This window comes from Pleurodeles waltl, chromosome 9, assembly GCF_031143425.1.
Source record: "Pleurodeles waltl isolate 20211129_DDA chromosome 9, aPleWal1.hap1.20221129, whole genome shotgun sequence".
Lineage (NCBI taxonomy): Eukaryota > Metazoa > Chordata > Amphibia > Caudata > Salamandridae > Pleurodeles > Pleurodeles waltl.
The window spans coordinates 863,965,105-863,986,405 of NC_090448.1; the positions used below are offsets into that span (position 1 = coordinate 863,965,105).

General features: G+C 44.0%; 1 protein-coding gene across 1 annotated transcript in view; it reads right to left on the bottom strand.

The window, feature by feature from the left end:
• Window positions 1–21,301, bottom strand: part of LOC138260041 (interferon-induced very large GTPase 1-like) — a 236,951-nt gene that overhangs the window by 152,629 nt on the left and 63,021 nt on the right. Inside the window, exon 2 of the mRNA XM_069208131.1 lies at window positions 8,759–8,874. The gene's annotated coding sequence lies outside the window, so the exon portion shown is untranslated. The remainder of the gene's footprint in view (window positions 1–8,758; window positions 8,875–21,301) is intronic.

Below are 21,301 nucleotides of genomic sequence, written 5' to 3' on the forward strand. Positions count from 1 at the left end.
AGCTGGCTGAAACACAGAATAATAACCATCCAAATAGAAAGGGGCCATAGACCAAGTTTCTTGGAGACAAATAATATCATAAGTAGATACAAACTCCAACCATTCTAGGTTTCCAACTTTAGATCGAAGCCCTGCAATGTTCCAACTAATTAAGGATAGAGATTCAGTGCTTTCCTGGGACATATTCCCTGGCTCCTTAATTATAGCAATATCTGTTACATTCTGTAATAAAATAACTGGCTCGTCAGACCCTGTTGATAATGCCAAAGATATATGCCCTCCCTCCATCTAATTTTCCTGCGGAGTATCAATTGGCGACCCCTTCCCCTCCACTTATCAATCATTAACATCAAGGGGTGACGGATTTTGATTACCTTCAAAATCGAAGGTGGGGTTCCGTGGTGGTACCTTTAACGGAGCTACATTTAGTCCATAAGGAACCTCCATAGAGGGAATTGATAAAACAGTCGGCTCATAGAAAAAACTTAAAGGCTGAATTTTGATCCCACCATCCCCCTTCGCACACAATGGCAGGGTTGCCAGCAAATAGTTAACCAAATGAGGGTTGGCAAAATGAATCATTGTACAATCACCTTCATTTGCTTTTTTGGACAGACCTACCCACTTCACCCTTCTTGCCATAATAATTATGTTATTTAAATCATCTTGATATCTAAGTTTTCTCCTCATCCAGTGTGCACATTTCCTTATTAGAGCCCGAGTGTCTTCCTTCTGAGTACAGTCAAGAGGGGGCACATTGGCTAAAACTAAAACATATGGCATCCTGTCCGGCGGAAGCTGTAAAACCTCCATTGGAGTGATGAGAGGTCTAGGCCTAAAGGCTGTATCGGGTTTCAACAAAGTAGTCGTACTGCCGTTGGCGGCAGTCCACCCGCACTGGCAGTGCTGGCGGTGACTTGGATGTGTTGCGGTTGGATTACCGCCAGAGTCGTAATATAGCAGTCTTCACCGCCGACCTGGCAGCGGTGCGACCACCTGCGTGGCGATCTGGTGACGCCAGACCCGTAATGAGGTCCCCAGTCTGAGTCATGAGGATGCCACACGCTCAGGCAACAAGTTGGCACGTGCTCCAAATTCCTACACGAATTCTAAAACATGCATTGGCTCAAGTAAACATTTCTTAAAGGCAACAACAATCATTGACCCATGCAAGGGCAAGTGATTTGCTTTAGGGACACATTTTACTAAATGCCAGATGTGGGTTCTGGAGCATACTCGGGTTTGCATGCCCAACATACTCCTGCCCTTTTGTCTTTTCCTGATTACCCCAGGCTGATTATATCCAGATACAGAAGCCTCACATCACTTTGCGCCTCTGTTGTGGGTGCTTCATGTTAGAGACTACTCTTTAATGAGAAGCCTCACTCTGTACAAAGGCTGTGTCTGCAGAATGGCCCAGAAAAGACACTTGAAAGGAGAACCTCTCTAAATGGTTTCTACAGTTTTAGACAGTGGATCCAGATCTCCTGTCTGAAATATGTGTATAGCATTGTGGCCTTACTATCCAACTGGCTGTTCCAATTCCATGCCATCTACAGTTAAGAAAGGGAGTGTTCCTCAAAGTATCACAGGGCTGTTGTGCAAAGAGGACTGGTGTTTGCGAGTCTCCCAGAGGTGAGGTAACAGTATTCAGACAAAATATCGAGTTAAAAACATCGGGCACTCAAATATCAAGTTTTTAATATTGCAATACACAAATATCATGGTGCAGGAATATAGATGACAAAAATATCGATTTTCAAAAGTAAGTAATATTAATGTTAAAAATATCTATGCTGTTAATATTGTTTTCAAAAATATTGTAAAGAATATTGTTCTTTAAATATCTTTATGTATTTTAGTACATGTTTTAATTGTATTTGTTTGAAATTGTTTGTATAATTATTGTTAATGTTTTTTAATACAGTTTGAAAACTTTCAGTTGTCTTTAAATTTAATTTCATTATTAATTTTAATTGTTAATGTAGAACGTTGTAGGGTTTGTAGGGGTACAGGGTGGGAAGTAAATCAATTATAATAAATTAATAATTAAATGTAATTATTAATAATTATTTAATTGATAATTAATTATATAAATTGTGTAATTAATTTATTTTTTAAGTTATGTTGTAGGTGCAGGTTTTGAAGTTTGTAGGGGTAAAAGATCAGAAATTAATTGGGTATAATTAATTAATAATTAATTTTAATTAATATTAAATATGTAATTGATAATTATGTATGTGTCTAATTTATTTTTTAGTTATATTTTAGGTGTGGGTTGAGAGGTTTGTAGCGGTGAAGGGTGGGAAGTGAATTCAGAAATAAATTGTTGATAACTAATTATTAATTTATTATTAATTAAATAATTTACAGTTATATTAACTGTTACATTATCATATTTGTTAAGATATATTTTAGGTGTGTGTTGTTTAGTTTGTAGAGTAATAGGGTGGTAAGTCAAGTAATCATAAATAAAAAAATATTTATTAGAATTTTTTGTAATTGTTTTTTTATTACTTAATATGTTAACTGTGTTATATCTTCTTACTTCCGTTACATTACATTAAAATTATTTGTTTTAGTTGAGAATAATTATTAAACATTTTATAACTATATAACTTATTTTACTTTTGTTAAAATGTAGACAGGCATACAGGGCCTCTTTACATGTTTGGTGGTCTGAAACCCAGACTGCCAGACCTGTGGGGAGGAGACATACCTGAGGCTGCGCCCCCCGGCCCTATTATGAGGTTTCAACTGGGTTGATTGGCGGAAACCTCTGAAATCAGAGTTTTCCCCCAGTCAGCCTATTTGAAACCACGTGGCAGCATGGGCCTCATGGAGCCGTGAGCAATGTCATCACACAGAGGGGGTCTCCAGCACCCTCCGAATGCACGCTGTCTGCCATAACAGACAGTGTGCATTCCGAGGGTGCTGGGCAAGGGGGCCACAGCACTGCCCACAATACAGTTGTGGGCAGTGCAGGGCCCCCTGTTGCACCCCCCCACTGGCTTTCCGCCTGTCTTTTCATGGCAGGCTTTTCCTACAGTGGCACAGACTGGAGTGGGAATAGTACACTTTACCCCTCCATGAGTCCAATGCATTCCTTACCTTTGCACCGACTGGAGTGGGGATAGTACATTTCACTCTTCCTGAGTTCTACACTTTCCCTACTGTTGCACAGACCGGAGTAGGAATAGTACATTTTACCCTTCCTGTGTCAAATGGTTTCCCTACTGTTGCACAGAATGGAGTGGGAATAGTAAATTTTACCCCTTCTGAGTCCAACACTTTCCCTACTGTTGCACCGACTGAAGTGTGAATAGTAAATTTTACCCCTTCTGAGTCCAACGCTGTCCCTAGTGTTGCACCGACTGGTGTGGCCACAGTAAATTTTACCCCTCCTTAGTCCAATGCTTTCCTTACTGTTGCAACGACTGGAGGGGGAATAGTAAATTTAACCCCTCCGGTGTCGAATGCTTTCCCTACTGTTGCACAGGCTGGAGCTGAATAGTACATTTTACCTCTCCTGACTCGAACGCTTTCCCTACTGTTGCACCGACAGGGTGGGAATAGTAAAGTTTACCCCTCCTCAGTCCAAAGCTTCCCCTACTCTTGCACATACTGCAGTGGGAATAGTACATCTTACCCCTCCTGAGTCCAACGCTTTCCCTACTGTTACACTGACTGAAGTGGGAATAGTACATTTTACCCCTTTTGCAACCAACGCTTTCCCTACTGTTGCGGATACTGGAATGGAAATAGTATATTTATTATTACTAGAGCTTATTAGTTTTGTTGGCATTGTTTAAATATTTATTTTGATATGCCTTTAATTTTATATCTATATTGTATATAATGTATGTAATTTTTAACATATTGTTAGTAATATGTATTTTAGCTATTTTTTTTAGTATTTCATTAAATTGCAAATATTTGTAAAACTAATTTTTTATTTATTTGTTACATTTTTGTATTTTAGATAGATAGATAGATGATAGATAGATATATCAAAACAACACCCTTTCAGGGTTAGAATGACACATAAATTATGCAAAACAGAAGCGAGAACTCTGGGTATTAGAAGTCCTTGAAGGACTTCCACCTATTTCTGGGCAGAAGTCCAACTCCGAAGTGGCGGGTGCATCGTCAGCACTGCCACGCCAGCAGGACTCCACCTGCTGTATTACAAGCCGTAACACAGCATGGCAGAGTCCTGCTGGCATGGTGTTGCTGGTGATGCAAGCCCGCCAGAGCCCATCCCCTCCCAGATGTTCCCCTCAATGGAGAAGGTAAGTAGGTGTACGAAAGGGGAGGAGAAGGGTGTCTGTGTGTGTGGGTGAATGTGCGCGTGTCTGCAGAGGGGGGTGGTGAATGCGTGCATGTATGCGAGTGAATGTGAATGTGTGTGTGCGTGTTTGTGCGCGTGTATGGGAGTGTCTGTGTGGATGAATGCGAGTGAGTGGGGGTGTCTGAGTGCATGCATGTTTGCGAGTGAGTGGGGGTGTCTGTCTAGATCAGTGGTCTCCAAAGCCGCATCCCCCCAATTGGAAAATAAAAATCATTGGGCCCCAGCTCAGAATTTTTCACAATTATTTTATAAAGATGGCAATGTTTAAATATGCCCAGTAGTATTTAAACATTGCATTTAAGTACTGTTACCTTTTTAAAAGCGCAATAACATGTTTCTGCACAAAAAAAACACTGTTATCTGTGTAATATTTCTTTTGGCCAGAGCCTGGCGCCCCCCTGGGATCACTTGAGGCCCCCAGTTTGAAGACCTCTGGTCTAGATGTATGCGTATGCTAAGGGGTGTGTATGTGAATACATGTGTGAAGGGGTGGTGGTGTTTGTGAGTGTGTGAGGGGGATGTGTACATGTGTGGGGACATGTGTGCATGTGTTTGCCGGCGACAGGAATGGAGATCACCATGGAAAGCCTGGCGGTTTGCAGCATCGTAATCCGTCCGGCAGGGTGAGGCCTGCCGCTGGGTCGGAGGTGCACACCGCCGGCCACGGCGGTGCGACCGCTCTGGAGGGCAAGGCGGCATTGTGGAGGATTGGCGCCTGCCAAGCCCCACAACTTGTAATGTGGCGGTCCTTACCTGGGTCCGCAAATGTGGCAGTCTCATGACCGCCAGCCTTGTAATGAGGGCCAAAGTCTTTTGCTATTCGTACAGCAAAATCTTTAAGCATAGGATTGGTCCAGTGCTATCCTTGCCGAGCTGTAAAATGACTAAAGCCTTTCACCATTCCAGGCACAGTATTACAGCTATAGACTGGTAAAATACTGTTCAAGCTAACCCTGAATGTGCAAAAGCAATCCCTGACATGTGTTTCAATGTCATTATATTTCTTCAGAGGTATAGCTTTTCCGGACACAAGGGAGTACCTAGTATAAGTCAAAACAACACACTTTCAGGATTAAAGTGACGCATAAATTATGCAAAACAGAAGAGAGAACTCTGGGTAGTTCCCAAGTTTAGGTGGAGAGCAGGGACAAATATCTGTTTTTCTAGCAAAGTTTTTAAGCATAGAAGGATTGGCCCAGTGCCATCCACACCGAGCTAGAATGCGACATAGAGGGTCATTCTGACCCTGGCGGCTGGCGGTGCTCCAACGAGCATTCTGACCGCGGCGGTTCAGGCGCGGTCAGAAGCGGAAAGTCAGCTGTCTCCCGCCGACTTTCCGCTGCTCGTGTGAATCCTCCATGGCTGCGGAGCGCGCTCCGCAGCCATGAGGATTCCGACCCCCCCTACCGCCATCCTGTTCATGGCGGGAAAGCCGCCATGAACAGGATGGCGGTAGGGGGGGTCACGGGCCCCTGGGGGCCCCTGCCGTGCCCATGCCAATGGCATGGGCACGGCAGGGGACCCCGTAAGAGGGCCCCGCAAAGTATTTCAGTGTCTGCCTTGCAGACACTGAAATACGCGACGGGTGCCACTGCACCCGTCGCACCTTCCCACTCCGCCGGCTCGATTACGAGCCGGCATCCTCGTGGGAAGGGAGTTTTTCCCTGGGCTGGCGGGCGGTCTTTTGGAGACCGCCCGCCAGCCCAGGGAAAAACTCATAATACCCTCCGCGGTCTTCTGACCGCGGAGCGGTATTATGGAGGGCGGCATCCTGGGTCGTAATGAGGCCCATAGTCTTTTGCCATTTGTACAGTTGTGTGTGTGTATATATATATATATAAATGTATTACCTGGTGGCAGTCCATGAGTCCATAGAAGAAGCATTTTTTGACTTGCCTATATCGTTGGCACAGTTTGATGAATCTTCACAAAATTTTCCAAAGAAAAGTTATTCTTGCTGCACACAGAAAGTTTTGGAATGATCCATCAAATAGGTGCTGAGAATAAAAGGGGGGGTCAAGAAAATTGCATGTCCCATGTTAATTTCCATAGGAGCTTTAGACATGACTACAACCCGAACCACTGGACGGGGTTACACCAAATTTTGCAGAAAGCTAGCTTTTGTTACATAGATTGTGCGTTCGCTTATTTGGTGTAAATCAGTTCAGTAGTTTTTGAGGTATTAAAGGGAAAATAAATGTGTATATCTCTGACTGCAACAACTTCACGAATAATGACAAGCTTGTGCAGGGAAATGCACAGCTCTGATTGGCTGCTAACACTTCAAACCAGGAAGTATTGGCAGCCATGTTGGGACTTGGCTTTAGCTGAGTCCCACAAAAAAAGGTAAAAAAAAAACAAAAGGCCAGGGTTGAGTCATCCTGACCTCTTAGCTCTGGTGCTGGAGTCCCAGGTTGAACCCACCCCAGAGCTAAAAAGCAATCTAAAAAAAAATTGTGCAGCGATTTTTGGAGGCTCCAGAAAAATAAAAAATTAAAAACAGAGCACCCGCCTTCTTTATTCTGAAGCCCCTGGGAGGGCCAAGTACCGGAGGCATTGTTAATTTAATGTGAGTGCGGCTGCCTGCCCCCTTCCCCCCGCAGCCCAGGGGACTGCCACCTCCCTCAGACTTTTATCATATTGATTGTGGTGGCTACACGGCCCTCCTGCAGCCCGAGAACCACCACCTCCCTGGGGCTTTACACAAACATGATGCGGGGGCTGCGCGATCACCCCCCCCGCAACCCCAGCGTCTACCACCTCCCTGGGGCTATAATAAAAAGAATGAAGGGGGTCCATTTTGGACCTCCAAGCCCCAGGGACCAACACCTCCCCAGGGCTATGTAACATTGGAGGGGAGCCAATGATGGCCCTGGGGACCTTCATCCTCCAGGGCCAGCTCCTGCAATGTCTGGGGTGCCCACCCCTGGGACATAACTGTTTGCTAACAACTCCCACCAAGCAAAAGCTAACAAAGTCTGCTTTCTAACAGTGGGAGCCAAAGCTGCTTTTAAAGCAGCTCCCTCCTTCTGGGAGCAATGCCGGATCCTGCAGGACGTTGGGAGCCGGCTAGGACCGTGGTTCTCTCTCTCTCTCTCTCTCTCTCTCTCTCTCTCTCCTTCCCCCCCCCTCCCCTCCTTTCTTTCCTTCCTTCCTTCAATGGGCTGGAAGAGAGAGAGATTGTAATTGCAATGGTCTCTCCATGCAATGACTTCAAATAATAAGACTAGCAAGATGTGTGGTGCAAATGTTATAGTTACATTTGGATGAAGAGCAGGACAGAGTCACTGCTGGCCTAATGGCTACGTTCTTGTACTGTTACTCAGTAGGCTGAAGGTTCAAATCCAAGCTTGGCAGTGTTTTTGTTTATTTACTAGTGTTTTGACTGTTAAACATTCCTAGTAATGGAACATTCACGTTTCTTCAAGCTCACATGTGTTGGTTGCATGTCATAGGTATATCTGGAGACAGTCCATCAAGGAGTCACCTGTGTCCTAATGGTTAAGGTCATAGACCCTCACACTCATAGTTGAAGGTTCTACTCCAGGTGTGTCTGAGATCATTTACCTCCTTTAATTTCTTTTAAATTTCAAGATTTAATTGACAAATGCATTTTTCTTTTCAGTTTGTCCAGAAATATCTCATTCTAAGGACATCATCCATCAAAGCCTAAAATAAAACACTCTATCTTTCTCACACTCACTCTTTCCCCCTCTCTCTCTTTCAGTCTCTTTCTCCTACTCACACAGCCACACAGACCCTTACACACCCACTTACAGATTCACTCAAACACTCATGCACCCACTCCCAGACCCACTTAGACTCCTGTGCACCCACTCACAGTCCCACTCAGACCCTCAAGCCATCCGTTACCTTGCATTGCTCAATAATAGGCAGCTTAACTGCTTAAATTGGAAGCGTAAAAGATGCCTTCTGATGAGAGCACACTCAAGAACTTCCTTTAGTGGCAGGAGTTGCTTACACCTAGTTTTCAGTTGTAACCCTCAAACTGAAATGTATGTATCACATGATTCAATTCTCTACAATGGAAAGGCATGCCTCAAAACCACTATCTGCACAAGAACTTGGTGTATGACTGGAATTCTAAAACAATTTGACTTTGCGATGTTTTACTGTATGTTCCACTCCATGCTCACACATGTTGGTGCACTGACTCACTCCATCAAAGATGGCAGGACTTGCTCACATCTCTTTAGCTGTGAGAATTTCTGATTTAAGTGTTAGATGATGCTAGAAATGAATGAATTCACTCACTTGTAATATACCCAAGAAGTTGTTCACCAAAATGTTTCTTTAATATTTAACTTTTTAACAGCCTTTTATACTATGACCTGTGAAACTCTTTACTTGTATCCACGCACAGTAAAAAACATACATTTCACTCACCTCACAGACGTCTCAGAAAACAGTTTGAGGTTAATGTTCCTGAGAAGGTCGCCTACTGGCTTGTCCTCGATGTGCTTATTAATGGTCCTGATAACACTGCTGATTCAGCCATTTACCTGTAGAACAGGTATCAATTCATCAATGACGAGAGAAACATCCCTCTGTAACTTTCAGTAAGTAGACTAGGACAGTGCAGGCTTCAATTAACACACAACATACAAAAGATGGTTAGTTCTACTTCAGTTCTCTTCAGTTTTATTTAAATAAACATTATCAAAAGGATGGAAGGCAAATGTAAAATACAACAATTTAACAGGCGCTGGCAAAGTTAATACTTTTCACTCAGGAAAAACCGAACATGCACAGGCTCTTAGTGCCAGAGGCGACCCTTGCCTCCCCTCTTCCTAATAATGTATTGGCTCGTCCGGCTCTAGAGGCCGCTGGTTTTCGGCCCACCGAGTCAGGCACGAGGGCAAAAGGCATCCACTTAGGAGCATGAGCCTGCACCTCTTGAGCGCGCCCTCGTAGTATTGGAGCAGCTAGGGTGACCACGTGTCCGTTATGTACACAGACATCCACATTATTTGGGACAAATGTCCTTGTCAGTAAACATTATTTTAACGGACAGCATTTGTCCGTAATATTGCTGCCTCTCTTGAACCACTGTTCACAGCTGCAGATATTGCCAATTTGAAGGCCTAATCGTGCTCCCAAGTACCAGCCAGCCGTCACCAATGAGAGGCCTTTCTTATTTTTCCTCCTTCTCGCTCCCAGGGATGAAGTGGATTTAAAAAGCAAGCATTCGTAATGCAAGGGGCCTCGCATTTGCTCGCATTAGAGCTATTAGTATTGTAAACTCCAAACCGGACCTTTCTTTCCACATAAACTAATAATGAAAAGTAAAACAGTTTCACATATGCGAGCCGATGGTCGCCATGAGCATCAAGGAGACAGAGAAAAACATGTAACCAGCAAAAGTGAAATTATCCATGTAACAGGGTCGATGGCATGCAAAGCGCTCAACTTCTGCCCAGAGAGATTGCGCTGCAAGGGAAATGAAAAGATAAAGTAATCCAGAAACCAACTGAAAACACAGTGACTCGTATGTTTTCGGTAGTTTACTGGAGCACTTGAGGAGGGCTAGATACCAGAAAAGGCATGACTTTTACAAATGGAATCAATTGATTTTTAAAAGTCAAGACCACAAACTAATGAAAGTGACGGGCGTGACATGGGGTGGTTAGAATCCCACAGAGAGATTACAACATGGTCCAGAGCACTTGCACGCGCTTAACCCTAAAAAGTAGGGCATCTGTGATAGTGAATGTGAAGGGCCGGGGTCAGTGAATGCGACAATGCAGCTCAGATACTTGACTCAGAAGAGCAACATATTCACCTCCTGCTGAAAGGCCTACAATACGTCTATGCGCATACAAAATATGCAATTTAAATGAAAAATAAATGCAAGTGAAACTAAACAGCGGAAAAGGCACTCATTTGAAGTTACGACAAAAGATAGGTTTGTAATGCAAACACAGCAGATGGCAGTGCGGGTAACTGGAGGGTCCAAGAATCGAATTATACTAGTCACAGTGGTCAAGTGCTACGAAGTCCCAGCCTGCACAAAAAACACTGTAAATTCATTTTTCTAAAATTATATTACACACAGTATAAGAGAGGCTGCAGCAAACTGTGCAAAAGGATTCAGCGTCTAAGATAGAAAGTGCTTTCAAAATATATCCTTTAAGGAAAATTTAACTTTTCTGTAAGGAAGCATTCCACACTCAGATGGTAGATGCCTTACAATACCATCGAAAAATAATTAATCATCGTAACTCTGCTAGGCTACAAACATCCTCCTAAATTAAAACAGATGGTGGCTCCGAAGCAGCCTTGAGAGTTGTACACATTTACATTTCTTTCAGATAGCAGGCGCCTTGTTGAGAAGGGTTGTTTCTTTCTTTTTAGTTGCCTGTCCTACCTCTCATTTCACATACAGATAACCCTCCTTCTCTTTCACCCAGAGACACCTCAAATTTGGCATTACCTCCCGGTCCCTCTAGTCCTCGGCCCATTCATCACAAAGTGGACATTATCTCCACAACAACAAAAAAAGAACCAGAGGAATGATGGATCCCCTGTCTTCACCCTCTCTGCTCAGGTAGTACTTAAGTGTACCTACCCAGCATTCCTCCTGTTCTTTTTTCTATCTTGCAACAGAATGGACCAATGAGTTCAGGGAACTGCTCCTGCTGGGCTGGGGCGGTTGCCGGTTCCTGGATCGACAGTGTTCCTGGTTGGGCGTCCCTTAGCTTGCTGGACTTGCTGGGGGCGCTTGTTTATGGCCCGGATACAGCTACTGGTGGTACAGTTTTTCCTGCCCTGGCGGATCTACTTGTGGGGACGTGAGCTCACGTCTCTGTGGTCCTGCTGGGTTGGCCGTATGATGCACACAGGAAGCAGTAAGCCTGGGGCTTGCCTGACTTCCTGCTGGATCATGGTGTTTGTGAGCATGTTTGTGGGGCATGATGCCTGGCCTTCGGCTGATCTGGTTCCTAGCATCTTGTGCGGTGTCACCTGTAGCCTAATGGTCAATGTCACATACTCTCACGCTGGGAGATGAGGGTTCTGCTCCAGGTGTGTCAACAGACATTTCTCACCTTTAAAGAAGCATGTGGAAGCAGGGGCCCTGGGGGTAAGTGCCGCTTGGCACAGCTTTGTTTCTTTTGACTTTGGAATGTGTTTTGTGTTTTACTTGTGGAGTGTTGGCTGTTATGGGCAGCACTCCCATGTACGGGGGCACTTGGAGGTGTTTTCCTTTTCTTCCACCTCATCTTCCCTCCACATTTTAGGTCTCCTTCCAGGGTCTGTAGGAAGTTGGCGGAGATGGCTCGCCTCTAGAGCCTCATTGTGGAAACCTTACTGGAGATGGGGGCTGTTATAGTCATGGTGGCCAACCCTCACATTGAGAAGTGTGAGTTCTATTCCTCGAGTATCTGTAGACATTCATCTTCTTTAAGAGGACTTCACTGGAAGGTACATTATTTACGACTAAGTGCAGAGGCTAGGTCAACATGGTTCTTTATTATGGAGTTTCCAGATGTGGAAGTTCTAGGGACTTCATCGTCCGTGCTTTTGCGCCAATTTCAGAGGTCCGGTGGTCACAAAGGTGGATAGCTCCCTCAGAAAAGAGTATTCAGGGGCTCATATGGGTCTTCATGCTTAATTCTTTGGGACTTATGTGGCTCAGTCCCTAATCTCGGACCGCTAGAGTTTGTAAGGGCCTTGGTTGAGTCCTTCGATTGTTGTGGCGTTATTCGTGCGGCAAGTGTAATTTCTCTCTGCTATTCCTTAGATGTAGTTGAGCTTTAGCTCTGGCAGAAGGGGCCTGTCTGGCGGCCCGTCGCATTCTAGTCTTGCGGGATTGCCAGACGGATACTGTCCAGAAGGCTTTGGTGTTGAGGATACCAGTTTAGGGTTCAGTGTTGTTCGGTTCTGCACTGGTGGATCGTCTGCGTATGCTTTTCCTGTACATGGTAACTTTCTTCTTCTCTGAAGTCTGGTGCTGAGTGCAGACCTTTCTCTTGGAGCATGTCTCCCCTGTGTCAGTTCCTTAGGTGCAGGGGAGGTTTCCAGCTCGGAGGGTCGGCAGCAGAATTCCTAGTCTCTGCATCCCAAGCCGGGTTCCTGACTATCAGATCGTGGTGGATGGCCGCCTTCAGGCCTGGCTGGTGTCTACTTCAGCCGCTTGGTTGTTGAACGTTGTGCAGCCTAGCTACAGGCTAAGTTTGGGGAGGTTCCTCCGTCCTCTGTGGTACGTTAGACTCCATGGCCCTCCCTTCCGGCCACGCAATAGGCTTATCATCAGGGCCTTCTTTCTCTTTTTTAGAGGCAGGCAGTTCGGGTGGTGCCCCATCTAGAGCTAGGACAGGGGTTCTACTCATAAATTCTTTGGGTGGCAATGGTGACAGGGCCTTCTGCGTGGTGTTGGATTTGAAGGCGCTGAACAAGTTTGTCCGCTGTGTGTCTTTCAAGATGGGTCCATTGCAGCAGATAATCCTCTGGTAGTGCATGGCCATTACATATGTACTCTGGATCTCCAGGAAACGTGTTATCATGTACCGGTCCATCCGTCATCTCAACGGTTTCTGTGTTTCTGTCTTTGACACACTCATTACCTGTTTATAGTGTTGCCTTTTAGTCTCCACTCTGCTCCACGGGTGTTCACCGAAGTGGTGACACCGCTGGTGGCATCCCTTCATCTCCAAGATTGTCATCTTTATCCCTACCTTGTCAACTGTTTCCTGAAGGCACCCTCGAGGAAGGAACTTCCGGTGGACCTGAAGAGGGTGTGTGCTGCTCTTCAATCCCATGGGTTCTTGATCTATGGACCCAGTGTCTGTTAGTTCCCTCTCAAGGCTATCCACACAGATATTAAATGAGTGTTCTTGCCCCCTCTCAGGGCACATACCTTGGGGTCCCTGGCTCTGTACTTGATGATCAGCTCTGCTCTCCAGGTCAGCATCTGGCTTTGTCTTTTGGGCTTCATGGCGGCAGCAGTGTTTACAGTGCCCTGGGTTTGGTTCCGCTTCAGGCTGTTGTGGATTCATCTCTTGGTCTTCTGGTACCCCTGCTCTGAGGGCTTCGATCTACTTGTGTCGGTGTCCCCGGTGATGTTGGGGGGCCTTTGATGGTGGACAATGAAGGCCATTCTCCAGCAAGGGGATGTGGTTGAATTGGTAGTTTGGTTGCAGTCTGCCCTTCCCTTGTTTTTAACCACAGACACCTGATCCTTGGGGTAGGGGGCGACTCTGGGGGACCTTTCTTTCTATGCCAGGTGATCTTTTCACGAGAACCACAGGTCCTCCACTTGGAGGGAGTTGATAGTTTTCTTTTGGGCGGTCCTGAGGTTCTGTCATCTTCTGATGGGTCGTCCTCTGGTGGGAAGGTCAGACTCCAGGTGAAGGTGGCTTCTCTCAACAACCAAGGGGACCATCATTCCCAATCCCTATTCATGTTTTAACTCCTTTTCAGGAGCTATCTCACTCAGAGGATGTTTTTCAGCAGGGGGCAGGGGGTTTGGTATTCCCTTCCTGGATCTCTTTGCTTCCCACCTCACTGCTGAGGTTCCTGGGATTCGTGCCGATTTTTTGGCCCAATCACCTGCTTTTTCCCTAGTGGCTTTGATTACCTAGTCTCTCACCCATCCGTGGTGGGAAGCCCAGTTGGTGTTTGGGGTAGTTACTTTTTTGCCTCAGAGGTAGTGCTTTTCCCCTCTGAGGGGGATGGTAGTTGGGTGTCCTTGATTGCTTCCATCTTCTCCATTTCCTCTCCAGACATTCCTCTCTCTAGATCCCAGGCGTCGTTGCCTGTCGATGTAGAAATTGTGAAGAGGAAGCTGCCACATAAGTGTCTACATAGACATTTAGCAGTGGTGGTGCAACATTTTCGGAAGCCTGCTAAGATTCAGTCTTGTGCTTGCCATTTGGGGTGATTTTTAGGAATGGTATAAGTCAGGTGGGATCTCACTGCAGGGGGGTGTTCTCTTCCCAAGGTTCTTAAGTTTTGTGGGTGGGGTTTGAGATGAGTTTGGCTGTGTCTACTTCACACGCTCCATGGGCTGCGTATGAGGCCTTCTGTTCTTCTTGGAGGAATCTGCAGGATGTGGTTGAATTGGTAGTTTGGTTGCTGCAAAGTTTTCCTTACAGCATCTAGTACAGTAGCCTTGCTTTCCTTCCTGGGAAATGTCCTTGTCTTAGCTACATTTGAGCCATTGGAAGTTGCTGATATTGAATGTGCCACCTTCGACATGGTGTTTCTGGTAGGGGAGTTGAGTGCCCTCATGGCCTGGGAACCCTTTTGGCTTCTACGGTGGTTTGGGTAGTGTTGCAGTTGGACTCATCCTTTTTTCTGCGGTTCCTGATTCCGTTCTTCTCAGGATGTGATTTTGCCCGTTTTGGTGGTGGGTAAGAGGGATGACTCTGGAGTGGATTGGTCTTTGTTGGAGGTGAAATGGGCCATGTAGTTGTCTTTGGTCCCTACCCAGTCTTTTCAGACATCATGGGAGCGGGCCTCTAGGGTTTTTCTCAGCAGGTGAATCAGACGGACTATTACGCTTGCTTCTTCGGTGTCTGGGGTACCGCTTCCAGCAGGATTTCTGGGCATATCTACATGGAGTGTGTGGGCCTCCTGCTCTGCGCTTCAGGGGGTGCCCGTTCAGATACTTTTCCGGGCGGCTTCAAGGACATGTGTTTGCTTTTTTGTCAGGCATACTTGTTTGCAACATGTCTTGATTGATGAGTCTAGTTTTGGCCAAGGTGTTCTGAGGGCGATCTGTTCTTGGCCTGTTGTGTGTTTAGTTTTTTTGTTTCCTCTGCTTCATATATCACTATTGGGTTACTGCATGGTTGGTGTGCGCTCCCTTTTTGTGGTTTGGTTCTGGATTGGCTCTGTGTTTCAGAAGGCCGGTTCGGATGGCTTGGGTATGCTCCACTTTGTGATGAATGGGATGAGGACTAGAGGGACCTGGAGGTAATGCCCTATTACTTACCACTAATGTTCATTACTCATGGTCCTGTTGTCCTTGACCCATGCATCACACCCCACGCTCACTCACACACTACCGACCTCCTGTGGTGGCTTGGTAGCACAGGAGGAATGCTGGATAAGTACACTTAAGAACTACCTAGGCAGGGGCTGGGGCCAGGGGATCCAGCATTCTTTGGTTATTTTTTCTGTCATGGATATAGATAATCTCCACTTTGATGAATGGGACAAGGACAACAGGACCAGGAGTAGGGAAGATTACCAGTAAGTAATAGGGCATTAACTGTTCAGGAACGGTTTACATTAAAAAAAATAAAAAGTATGGGAATTGTTTTTGTAACATGCAAAAAGCTTGAGAACGGCGATCTCAAAGGACCCTGATCACTTTGAGATCTACTCTCTCCCTCCAACCTACACCTGTGGCTCCCATTTTCCCCCTATTCCATCTTTCCTTCACCTTTCCATGTAAAACTACTGCCTCTGCCTTTCTCCTACTTTCTAACCCTCATTCACATTTTCACTATGCCGACAACTTTTGTTCTTTCTCCAAATCCCCATTTCATTGTTTGTAATCTCGCTCTCCTCTCTGGGTATGACTTACAGTACATAATATCTCGGAGAGAGGAGGCTGCAGTGGATGGGTGGTAAGTACAGGGTCACTAGGAGGAAATAAAGAGGAGGGAACAATCAAACGGTCTGTTGAAGTACTCATCATGCACAGTCTCTGTCCCAATGCTTGTACCCACTCATCCATCCAATTATATGTGTCCTACTGAGCTCTCTGCTGCCTTTCTACTAGGTTCACGCTACTGAAATAGTGAAATACCACAAACATGCATATTTACCTGCGATAAGGCCCCTTTCTCTACCCCTTTACAGTACTTTCCTCTGTGATGCCCTACTCTCTCAGACTATGGGCCTCACTCTGACCCTGGCCGGCGGCGGTAGCCGCCGGCCTGGCGGGGCCCGCCAGAATACCGCTGCGCGGTCAAAAGACTGCCGCGGGTATTCTGGGTTTCGCGCTGGGCTGGCGGGCGACCGCCAGAAGGCCGCCCGCCAGCCCAGCGGGAAACACCCTTCCATGAGGATGCCGGCTCCGAATGGAGCCGGCGGAGTGGAAGGGGTGCGACGGGTGCAGTTGCACCCGTCGCGATTTTCAGTGTCTGCATGGCAGACACTGAAAATCTTTGTGGGGCCCTGTTATGGGGGCCCCTGCAGTGCCCATGCCATTGGCATGGGCACTGCAGGGGCCCCCAGGGGCCCCATGACACCCCATACCGCCATTCTCTTCCTGGCGGCCAACACCGCCAGGAACAGGATGGCGGTATGGGGGTCGGAATCCCCATGGCGGTGCAGCAAGCTGCGCCGCCATGGAGGATTCCCCAGGGCAGCGGGAAACCGGCGATACACCGCCGGTTTTCCGTTTCTGACCGCGGCTGTACCGGCGCGGTCAGAATGCCCATGGGAGCACCGCCAGCCTGTTGGCGGTGCTCCCGCGGTCGTTGGCCCTGGCGGTTTTTACCGCCAGGGTCAGAATGACCCCCTATGTCCTGTATGCATATCTCAATGGGTGAGCTTTTTTTTGTAGTTTACGGTCAAGCAACGCAGATATGATGAGGAGAAAAGAGTGCACCTGTGCCACTGTATTGATTGGTGGATAGTAGTGTAACTCAACCTTGTTGCAGGACCCTCCACATCCATTGCATCCTCTCTAGTGATATGTGGTTTTCTTGTACCAAAGAGAGAGTGGCCAGAAAGCTCAGAGATTTGTCTTGGACACCTCCTACTCGACCGGACAGAGTGCTGATGTGAGACAATGACCCCTAAAACTAATGGGTGGTATTGCCAAGCAACCATGCCCAAACTTTCCACGATATATTAAGAAGACGTGCATCCAGGGCATCACAATACAAACGTCATCTAAAGTAAAAAAGTATAAAAGTCATGCTTGAGTCACTGATCCTTAAATTAAACCTTACAGTCAACACATAGAAAAGAGTCACTCCGGCTGCTCAAAAAAAGACGTCATGGTTCCATCCTCAGTGTGGGTGAAGGAATTGTAAGAGAAACAAAATGTGATCAAACCGGATTACATGGATGAATAAAGAGTCCTGTTCATTACCAATACAGTGCAGTCCTGTTTGGGTGGTAGTTCAATACCCAGGAGCATATTTCCAATTTTTGACCAGGGCAGCGCCGCAAACCTTTTTGCTGTGCTGCACTGTGTCAAAAGAAAATGAAAGGAATGCACCATATCTACAAAATACAACACATTCCTGTTCTTGTCCCCTGCGCTGGCACACAATGGGCTGCCATGCGCCAATACAAGCACCCTTGAACCATGGTGCAAAGGTGTCTGCGTTGCGAGGATGATTGTTTTTGTGCAGGAAGGGACACCTTCCTGCACAAAAACAATCACAAGAGGCATTTTCCTCTTTCTATGTGTGCTTTACAATGCAGCACACATAGAAAAATAAAAAAATGAAGCAAAATAAAATAAAGTTGTGCCTCCCTTATGCCTCCACTGGGGAGGCACAGACTTTTGGCGCATTTTGAGGTTTACAAATCCTTGTAAATCCTTGTAAATCTGTGAATGTGTCAAAATCCATGGGTTTTGCATGGGAACAACCACCGAAACACGGGAAACATCCTTTACAACGTAGTCTTGCTAACGCAAGACTGTTACAACGAGGCAAAAACAACGCAGGTGCCTTTACAACGAAAGGCATAAAAATGCAGGTAGGCTATGACGCATTGTAATAGCACGCATGCCATTGCAACTTTTTTTTTTACCACGCATGTCGTCTTAACGACATGCCTTTCCAACTCATGTTTTTATAATGCTTCCGATTACAATGGAAGTCTTTACGATTTATCAGTTTGAAAAGGAAGGTAAGTTGGTTATTTATTAATATGTGTTTTATATATGTGTGTGTATAATGTATATATATATATATATATATATATATATATATATTTATATCAATATATATTTATATAAAAATATATAGAGATATTTGTATGTATATTATATGTATATATACGTGTATATATGTATATGTATTTATATGTGTGTGTGTATATATATATATATATAGCCTGTTTGGTTGCTATATTTCATGTGCATGCCACTTGGCAATATTGGTGGCATTTGTGAAAGTATTGAATTGTTATTGCCAGAACTGCCGCAGCCCTTTAAACTCCTAAATGCCTGCTGTTTTTTTCAGGTCATGACTACATGTTTTTGCGCCAGTCACCAGACTATTGCTTTCAGGTATGGAGAGACGTAAAATATGGGCAAGAGACGGCTGGATGAAAAGGCTCAGCTGATTTATTGTGTTAAGAGAAATTTGCTAGCTTTAATAAGAACAGGAAAGATGAAAGATTACAGCTAAATGCGCACCAGTTATAATGTGAACAGCAATGTGCCCAGAACAATTTGGGAATTTAACTCTACTAAAGAAAAGTTATAACTTGGACTAAGCAACATCTAAAAGTACATGGGATCATGCCGCGCTGCTAGCTGTGTGATTTATGGAGACTTTTTAGTCCTTTTTTACTTTCAAATATCATGAAATAACAATGAAGGAAAACTATTTAAAGCACCTGTGAGTAAATGTCTATTTCTTTACCGGCATTTGAGAAAGGCAATCTGCTGAAACGCGTCATGCTGGGTGTAATGAATGTGGCTGAGAATCCGGAGAGTGCTCCTTTTTGGCTCTGAAGTGGAGCCTGTTTGGTTGATATGTATTACAAAAATATTTATGATTTTGGGGTAATGTAATTATGATAATACTCTAGTATTCAAAATTATTACTGGAGATTTAAGATGTAGGATACTATTTTTATTTACTTATGCATGTTCCTGTTCATAGCGCTACACAGGACGGGCTCGTCGCTGTAAAAAAATATTCGGTAAAAGGTGTTTTTCTTTTTCAGAATAAAACGTTTTTATGAAGTAAACTGTTGTTTTTGTAAAACATTTGCTTTTTAAAAAAAAAAGTTTTTTCCTTAGTTATGCGAAATATTTATAAATTCAGATGGAGTTTTTCTTTAAAATATGTACATATATGGGAAATATCTTTTTGTACATAATTTTCTTCATTGGTAGTGTTACGATTTTCTTTTTCCTAAAGTGTAACAGGCAAACATATTTATTCCAGTCTTATTTTGCTACTCTTAGCATAGCATATTCTAGAAAAAAAACTAAAAATCATTTATTTTTCATATGTACATTATACTTTTGTTCTTCAGAATGTTTATTTTATTTTCAATTTTTCAGATGAGGATCCATTATGAGTCATGTTGGTAGGTGCTGCATCTTAAAAATCCATGACTCGAAGCATGAAGACATCTTCTGGTAGGAATTTGTTTACTTTATTTAAAAAAATATTTAGTTAGAATTGCCAATTGTAAATGTGGTTTTGATTTAAAACAGGCAGGTCATTTTCTATGGTAACAGAGAAAGTTAGTAAAGTAATATGTAAGAAATGTTGTCTAGGTACTCTGAAGTGCCCATTAGTGGAAATTGTTGTAGTTTTGCTAATAGTTTTTCGATCATTTCTTTTTTTTTTTTTTTTAAACACGTGGGTTCACAGCATCAGAAAATGACCATGCCATTCTCATTTCTTGGAAACTGGGTTCTTTTTTCAAAATTTTCAAACAATGATAGAAGTTATGATGACGTTTACCTATAGATTTATTAAAAGAGTTATGCCATCCCTCAACAGCATTATTTGTTTTTGCTCCTCCTTCTAAGCAAGTGGAGTAGCAGTTCCACTACTCTTTAGGAAATCTTGCCTTCCTCCTATGACCCAACTGGCTTAGATTCCCAATCCAGGTTTCCTCAAAGTAATTTAAAATAGGTGTCAATCTTTAATTTTCAACAACATAATTAGATTGTATAATTGATGTGTAGTAGTCATTTACACATTCAGGGGGGACAAAGCACAAAGCACTGAGTTTAAAAAAAAATCATATTGAAGTTTACTATCTGACACGTAATCCTCCGCTAAGGTTGTTTTTTGAATTTTTCTCCAATATGCCTTGGAAAAGTGAAAAAAACAACATTGAATTTGGGTTTCTGGATAATGCTTTGTAATGGTGTTTATCATTTGTATTTCAAAATCAATTATGACTTTCTGAGGATTCTTATTGTTAGTTTTAGATTTTATATTTGACAAAAAGTCAGTATATGTAGAGGACTGTCCATCAGGTAACAAACCATTTGCTAATGGCACAGTGGTATTATTAACATTTCTGTGAATGGTATAAATTTGAATGAATGGATGGGGTGTAGATTTAAAGGTCATATCCATCATGCAAATTTCTGTATTTTCAAGGGTATTGAGGAAGATATCAGTATACGTTTTAGAGGGTCTTGATTATCATACAGAAGAAAAGGTTCATTAGTATATGTAATAGTAAGTTTGGGAGGAATGTTAATATCAGAGAAAGCTTCTGGTGTTATCGCATGAGGATTACTTGCCTGTTTTGTATGCTGTATCATGCGCCTTAGATTAGGGATTGAAGCCATTTTAGTTCCAATGTGCATAGGGATATTTTGCGCAATTTCATGCAGAATTGAGCTGCAGGGTTCACTGGAGGTGGAGGCCAAATGCTTTATTTGTTCTAAATTTTCCCTAACTTCTATATCCATTCCAGAGGCAGAATGGTTATGCTCTGTTGACCTCTCTACCATGTCACCCAGAGTAACCGCTCTGCCTTTGCAATGGGAAGAACAGTATTCGACAGACCTCCAATGACTCCTGGGCTCAGTCAACCTTTCTTTGCAGTAAATATATCCCCTATACTTCAAAAGTCTATTACCACGCCTCAATCTTATATAATTAGCATGACGACTGCAGTCACTTGTATTTGCAGCTGTGTAGAAGTAAAAAAAATATAAAAAATATATATTAAAGTTTAAGAAACATTTTCTCATTTTCTTTTTCTTTCATTTACTACTGTTTGGGAGAAAAAATAATTATATGATTT